This window comes from Hippocampus comes, unplaced genomic scaffold (assembly GCF_001891065.2).
Source record: "Hippocampus comes isolate QL1 unplaced genomic scaffold, H_comes_QL1_v1.1 scaffold527, whole genome shotgun sequence".
Lineage (NCBI taxonomy): Eukaryota > Metazoa > Chordata > Actinopteri > Syngnathiformes > Syngnathidae > Hippocampus > Hippocampus comes.
Window position 1 is genome coordinate 451,574 of NW_017804903.1, and position 5,931 is coordinate 457,504.

A 5,931-nucleotide genomic window follows, 5' to 3' on the forward strand; every position below is an offset into this window, starting at 1 on the left:
TCACCAAATGGTTTTCTTTCATCTTGGCTTGTTGCTCTTTCGAACCACAATAATCCTTGAATTGTGGCTTTTTATGATGAGTATAATCAGTGAGCGTTCAACTGTCATTTGCTGTATGACTGCAGTGGGAAGGGGCCGGGGGGGGGGGGTGTCATCAGTGGTGGTGGTGGTGTTCGTGGTGTCGAAGGCTGGAGGGGGGGTTCACATATCGATTCATCCCCCCGCGGCAGCGTGCCAAGAAGCCTCTTTCATAATCCTTCTCCGCCTCAATAATTCATCACTTGCCCTCAAAATTTCATCAGCACCTCCACGATGGAGACCATCTCAGCCACCAGCGAGGCGGCGGGCGACGTGGATTTTAAGCGTAGAAGTAGACAGGTGGGGTGATGATGATGCCAATGATACACCATCAACCCGGACGGGGGGTGGGGTGACCTCCATGGTGCAGCCGTGTGCCTAACTTGGTCCCAGGGTGCTGGAAAGCTGCCCACTTAGCCTCGCTAATGGTTTGTGCCGTGCTCCCCACTGCGCTGGGTTCAAAGCAGGGGAAACCATTCATGTATATTTGATGCGTCTTAATCTGGCCATGCTAATAATGGAAACCTCTACAGGAGGTTTGAGATCCAGGGAAGATGGCGAAGCGTGTTCAGTATTGGGGGACACAGTCGGTCTGGATTGCACTAAGGGGCGATTGGTTTTTGAAAGGTTGCCGAATGCAGAAATTGGAATCTGTCTGACCAGCCAAAGTGAGAGAGGATTGAACCCTTTCATGCACACTGTAACCTGTTAACATGATACGTTGTCGTAACCTCTGTGCCTGAAAGGGTTCGAATGAGATTTCGGTTTTTACTTGGGTATTTTTTTTTTTTTTTGGGTAGACTTTTCCCCAATTATTTTAAACAAGCACAAGCAATAAATGAATGTGTATAACAATAAATAACATCAATATGCGTGTCAGTCTGTTCAAATGCTCACAAACATCTGTCTATGAATTCACGTACAATTGCAAATTTGCTCTGTGCATTCATTACACAAAATGCCAACTGTAGATTTACCCATACAGTACTCATGGTACAAATAGGTCCGTTCGCACTACCTTAGAAATATGTAACTATATTTGATTTGGGTGGAACACTCTTTTTTGCCTTTGTGGATGAGAATGTGTCATTTCCACTTACACAATTATAAATTTTACTTTCACTCTGATTTCATTTTTTTTCTTTTTTTCTTTTCTCTCCGCAGACTGAAAAGACACATTTTTGGTGGGTTGACGGCTTCGCTTCAAGACAAGGTGCGATATCTATTATTATTTCTTTTTATAATTTGTATGCAACCAAAATGAGAACAACGTGTGGGTATCCGTCGAGTGAGTTCATCCATCAGAAATACCCCCCACCCCCCCCAAAAAAGAAAAAAAACTTCCGGCTTAATCTTCAATACATGCGCATCAATTCAAAGCATACATGAATGTCAGATTCACCTGCCTACGTACACTTACACACACACACACACACACATAGACTGACATACACACACTGCTCTGCCAATTTCATTTTTACACCGGCTCAAGTAATAAACCGTCGACAGAGTGGAGTTCTGGCTCTAAGCTTCGGCTTGAACTGACCTCCATTCTGCGGTGGCTATATATGGATTGGTCTTCTTTTTTTTTTTTTTTTTTCTTCCTCGCAAGGCTGCAGGAAGACAGACGGCGGGTCTCGGTGTTGTTTAGTTCATCGTCACAACTCACGCATGACATCTCATTTGCAGTTAAGTCTGCGCCGCTGACTTGTTATGGCCAAACATGTAAAAACAAACGCGTATGGAGTGCGCTACACCTGCTACTTCATGACCATAAAGAGGACATGAGCGACAACTAACCTTGGGTCACGACTGGAAACATCCGTCCATTCACATGATTTAAGTTTGAGTGAGTTTTTAAAGAGAACAAATTTTCGCTTGGACTTAACTCATTCACTCCCAAAGACGTTTTTAAACGTCTTTTTAGACTTGGTCCAGAATTGGCTGGTACTGAATGAGTTAAGAGCAAAAATTTGAGATGTGATGGTCCGTTCATATACACCGCCATACCATAAGCGATGTATTGTACAAGGAAACACGCACAACCTTCCTGTCCGGAAAGGTCTCAAATTCGGTTTTCCTACTTCATAGGTATGTAATTTGTGCTTGGACAGGATTTTTGTAACGGCCCAAAAGCAATGACTTCCACATCATAGCGTTATTAATAGCGATTTTGCCCAAAAGCCTACATGAGTTGGCAGCGAGGGAGAAAAGTGCACCGCGCTGCATCATCCTGGACCTGTTTTTTTTTTTTAAGCTCAGCACAAAACTTAAAAAAAAAAAAAAAAAAAAAAAAAAAAAATAGAGGTGACGACAACTGATCCATGCAAGGTCAGAACGAGGCTGGCTCGGCTTGAGGGATCTGGTTGTAGTTTATTATACACCACATCATCTGTTCCATTTTTTTTTCCAACCGTCGCTATCAAGACACAAACGTTAATGCAAAATTCACAGCCCTACTTCCCTCTGTCCGTGTTTCTTCCTTTTCCCCCTCCAGCTGTCTACTTTGCATCATTTGCAAATAAACTAACCGCCGTCGCTTGCAAGAGTAGCGAGAGGAGTTTGCGTCAAATATATGGCAACATCACGATTGGAACACGTGTCCGTCCATTTTCCCGAAAAAAATAACCCTTTCCACATCCCCGCTGCGGCTAGGCAGACAGATAACGCCTTCAATGACCACACTCGTCGATGTTTCTTGCGATTTATACACTGTTGAGGCGAGTCAAGAAGGTGTGAAACTGTAACACGCACACATAAAAACACTTACTTGCCAAATAAAACGTGGCAAAACAATGTGGCCCTCTGGTCTGGTACGTGACGAACGCGTGACTACACTCGTATTTGCTAACTTTCGCGAGCTGATGTGCTAATCACTGTACGTATATGCTAACCGTCAACAATTGGAACGTCCCTCAAACGTAAATTCACAGTGAACACACCCCACTAATTAATAATATTGCATAAATTTACATCGTACAAAAAAAAGTACAGGCTGCGCTTGGCTTAGAATGTGAAGCTGCAGTCCATCTTGTCGGAGCTTCTCTATACAACGTAATACAGGAAGTGTCTCACGCAACAACATCCGGTGTGCCTTTCACAATAATACAGTTCCTTTACAAAATAAAGCAGCTCTGTAACCTTAGAAACAGAAAACAAATGATTAATGGCTCCTCAGGAGCCAGAATACCCCCAAAGAAAACATCTGCTCCTCGATCCACATAGGATGTAAACATCTGTGTGTCATACTCTCACAACTGTAGTAAGCAGTTTGCACTCAAGAACGGGACAGATTGGGATTTGCCACAGCTCCGCATCCTCATTTCATGAATTAACCTCCTAACTACCAGTAGTTCAAATTTGTCCTCTGTAGAGGACATTTGTGAACCTAAATATCTCCCACCCAGTGCCTCCAATTGCATTAACTCCCTTTTGCTACTCTAAAGAGGACATTCAGTGCTTTCCAATGATACCAAATTTGTAGGGGTTAGAAAAATTAAGAAAATGGCTTCCCTCAGTGCAAGCACTTTTTATGGGAAGAGGAAAAGTAATACTTTTTATCGACCACATTTTGTCTTGAAATGCTGTTGCCATCTTAATTATATAAGACACTTATGAACATGTTAAAGTGTTGTTTGAGTTGTTTTAAGTGTATTTGAGCCTGTTTAAAAAATGTAGTGGGATTTCAAAAATTTATTTTGGAGGAGTCCAATTACTTCACATGGATTGGGGAATGTCAAAATAAATGTGATTGGACAACATTTTTTTTCCTGGTAGTCAGGAGGATATGGCGTTCATGAACCAAGTTGCTTGATCGGTGATATTTTATTGGAAGACTCAAACCAAAAAAAAAAAAAAAAAAACGGTAGAGAGCTGGATCACAAAGGGAAAGCAGCAGAGCGTACTGAGCGCACTCACCTCCCCCGTCGCGTTCCTGCAAACACTTAACGTTGGGAGCGTTCAACGTGAAACCTGAGTATGGTGTGGCAAACGGCGAGAGGCCGTTAACTGCTGACCCCAACAGCACAGGAAGGGCGGGGGGATCTTGTTCTCGGAATGACTCCTCGTGGAAAAGTGGAACTTTTTTGCAGCTTTTTAAATGTAAGTGAAAAAGCCACGGGTTCAATCAGGAGGTGAACATCTCTGGTCTCGTATCTTAATGGTGAAAAAGGATCATCCATATGGGGGGACCATCATGTTCCGGTCATAAAATTGACATAAACACATCCAATTACGAAGTGATACCAAATTGGGTCGTTCTGGTCAGTCATGGCTCTTATCTTCTTTGGCGGTTTCAGGACAAAGCTTTAAACGGAACCCAGAGTCTTTTGGGTTTGTCTCTGCCGGTTGAGTTGATATAGACCACAGGTGGTGTCAAAGTCAAGGCCCGGGGGCCAGATCTGGCCCGCCACATCATTTTATGTGGCCCGCAAAAGCAACTCAAACATGTCAACTTCCATGACGCTTGCTAAAATCTCGACCAAAATTTTAATTTCTCATATGTAATAAATAAGAGACATATTTTAAGCATTTTCATGCAACCAAACCCCTCATTACAGTAACTTAAACAATAGTTGAATAAACCGTTATTATTGACTCTTTTTATTTGGTTTCAGTCATAACGGCCCTCCAAGGGAAACTATAACTAAAATGTGGCCCGCGACAAAAATGAGTTTGACACACCTGATATAGATGAAAAGAGAAAATAGGGAAAGATGGATTGAGTGACCAGGGAAGGCACAAAAGCACAATGGGCAGCATAACAGATGTATCAGCAACATTAATATTCCCCACGATGATGGCAACACCGACAAAATTGGTCTGCTCCCAACACCAACTGCCATCACCACCCCTAAGAAGCAAATATCAAATGTATTTAACCCTTTCATGCACCAACAATGATAACCTGATAAGCTGTCCACTGTAGGAACAGCTGTCCCTGAAAGGGTTAATATCACGAACGAGTTTTGATTTTAGAGCAACTTGTGTGAGTTGAATGTTCCGAGTTAAAAGGTTGCCAAGTCATTCTCTCACGGGTGTAGCCAAATTGATTTGCTAGCACGCTTATGGGATTTATGCGCTTGGTGATTGTTCCCCCCCTCCCATGTGGATGTTTTATCTTCCTGAACTGTTATCTCATTTGCGTTGATTCTTTACAGGGGCGATTGGTACGCCATTGCCTTACACCGGTGGGACCACTTCCCAGCTCACTACATCTGTCCTGTCCTGTCCTGACCCGCCTTCATCATACGCTTCACGTTTTGACATCGTAACACCCAGGCCACAAATAACAGTTACTCAACAGTCGTCCGCTAATGCGAGGCAAACGGCAAGTTCTCAGAGAAAAATCCAGCGACTGCATTTTGACTTCGGAATGACATTCATGTAGACTGGGAGTCACTTTGTTTCAGTTCAGTCCAGCTAGCTACAAAGTACCCCCTCCCTGCCCTGAAGCGGGGTAATCATGGCTGCCACTCAGACGATCGGGTATAATTGCGGCACTGTTTATCGCTAATCAAAGGTTGAGCCGGCTGACATTTTCTTAGTGTGATCTGCGCAGGATGAGGCTGATTTTGTTGAGATTGCGTTAAAAGGTCAAACCGAGGCGGGTTCTGACTTTCGGTGTGACTGCGTCACAGGTAAATACGCTGCAGTAGATCTCAACAGATCTGCACGTTCTATTAGATTTTCTCCCCACGCAGACCCCCGAGTGGATGTATTTGCGCATCCAGACGATTTTCACCAATCTGGATGTGCCGCCTGTCAATACGGAGCGTGTTCGTCAGCATCTGCAAGCTGCCGGCTTGTAAAATATTGCTTTTGTCTCTGCGAGCCACTTTTCCCTGATTGCAT